The sequence below is a fragment of the Vulpes vulpes genome, chromosome 2 (genome assembly GCF_048418805.1).
Source record: "Vulpes vulpes isolate BD-2025 chromosome 2, VulVul3, whole genome shotgun sequence".
Classification (NCBI taxonomy): domain Eukaryota; kingdom Metazoa; phylum Chordata; class Mammalia; order Carnivora; family Canidae; genus Vulpes; species Vulpes vulpes.
In genome coordinates this window covers 92,501,663-92,503,868 of record NC_132781.1, presented here as the reverse complement: position 1 = coordinate 92,503,868, position 2,206 = coordinate 92,501,663, and the positions used below count along the sequence as shown (strand labels likewise).

Sequence of the window (2,206 nt, the reverse complement as noted above, 5' to 3'; positions counted from 1 at the left end):
TTTAGATACTAACCTTTTATCAGATATATCATTTGCAAATATCTTCTCCCATTCAATAAGCTGTCTTTTAGTTTTAGTTATTACCTTTGCTGGACAGAAGCTTTTTTTTTTTGATGTAGCTTCAATAGTTTATTTTTGCTTTTGTTTCCCTTGATGTCAGAGAAATTACTGCCTGTGTACTCTTATACGATTTTTGTGAATTCAGGTCTCATGTTTAAGTCCTTAATCCATTTTGAGTTTATTTTTCATGTATGGTATAAGAAAGTGAAAAAAAAAAAAAAGTGGCCCGGTTTCATTCTTTGGCACGTGGCTGTCTAATTTTCCCAACACCATTTGTTAACGAGATTGTCTTTTTCCTATTTTGTCAACTTGGACTTTTGTCAAAGATTAATTTACCATATAATTGTGGGTTTATTTCTGTGTTCTCTGTTCCATTGATTTATATGTCCATTTTTGTGTCAGTATCATACTGTTTTGATTACTACAACTTTGCTATTTTTTTTATTTCTTAAGTAATCTTTACACCCAATATTGGGCTTATACTTACCACCCCGAGATCAAAAGTCACATGTGCTACCAACCGAGCCAGCCAGGCACTCCAGTTACTACAACTTTGTAGCTTATCTTGAAATCTGGAATTGTGTTACTTCCAGTTTTGTTTTGCTTTTTCAAGATTGCTTTGGCTATGCAGGTCTTTTATGATTCCATACAAATTTTAGGATTATTGTTCTAGTCTGAAAAATGCTATTGGTATTTTGATAAGGATTGCAAAAAAAATGATAATAAAGATTTTTAAAAATAGAATAAGCTATCAGAGAGAGTGGTGTTGCATACGTAATTAGTAAATGACCAGATACGGAAAGCAAAGAATCATAGATAAATACAGAGGGAAAGATGTAAGAACCCAAGTTCTGAAAAAAGCTCATTTTCGATAACTCCGTGCGCTCGCCCCTCCCGTCCTCTTTCCGCCATCTCTCCGAGCCGCCACAATGGTGCACATGAACGTCCTGGCAGATGCTCTCAAGAGCATCAACAACGCTGAAAAGAGAGGCAAGCGCCGGGTTCTTATCAGGCCATGCTCCAAAGTCATCGTCGGACTTCTCACTGTGATGATGAAGCATGGTTACATTGGCAAATTTGAAATCATCGATGATCACAGAGCTGGGAAAATTGTTGTGAACCTCACAGGCAGGTTAAAGAAGTGAGGAGTGATCAGCCCCAGATTTGATGTACAACTGAAAGATCTAGAAAAATGGCAGAATAACCTGCTCCCATCCCGCCAGTTTGGTTTCATTGTACTGACAACCTCACCTGGCATCATGGACCACGAAGAAGCAAGACGAAAACACACAGGAGGGAAAATCCTGGGATTCTTTTTCTAGGGATGTAATTCATACGAGCAAATAAAATGCCTCAATGGACAAAAAAAAAAAAAAAAAGCTCATTTTCTTTATCAATCATAATAATAGCAACAATATGACTAATATTATGAGCTCATACCATATATGCTGGGCTCCATTCTAGAAGCTCTTGTTTAACTCATTTAATCCTCAAAACAACTTGATAAGGGCAATTACAGTTCATACTCCCACTACACAGTTGAGAAAACCGAGGCCCAGAGAGGTCTACTTACTACCCAAGTAGAGGATACTACCCAAGTTCTATCGCATGTAAGTGATTGAACCAAATTCCAACCCAAGCAGTCTGCTTCTAGACCCAATTCCTCAGTCCTAAACCAGGACTGCACATAGACTTCAAAAGCTTACTGGCAAAAATTCAGGGCATGAGTTCAGTGCTGTTGAAAATAAAATACCTTTTTATTTGGGTGGCTCTAATCATGTCATTTGGTTATTCACCCCCTCTTCCTTCTACATACTACTTCTCTGTGGATCCTGTATTTCAGATGTGGCTTCTGGCGACCTTTGCAACTATGAGGCGTCTGGAAGAGAGCTAACACCTACTGAACCCTTATTCCGGGTTAGCAATGTTGCATTCCATCCTCGTATTGACAGGAGTCTCACCTCATCTGTGAGGAAAAGGAGCCTCCCAGGAGATAAGCAACTGCCTGGTTGAAGTGCTCCAGGCAAAGGGTCTGACTCCAGATGCTTCTCTCCCTTCAGTGCTGAGGAGACAACTGAGAACAGAAGCAAAAGCTAGGAGGCCCGGAGAGCCCGTTTGGGCTCTGCAGGAGGACTTTGCTGGCAGG

General features: G+C 39.8%; 1 pseudogene; it reads left to right on the top strand.

Moving 5' to 3' along the window:
* The first annotated feature begins 943 nt into the window (after positions 1-943).
* Positions 944-1,429, top strand: LOC112921540 (small ribosomal subunit protein uS8-like; annotated as a pseudogene).
* Positions 1,430-2,206: the final 777 nt, after the last annotated feature.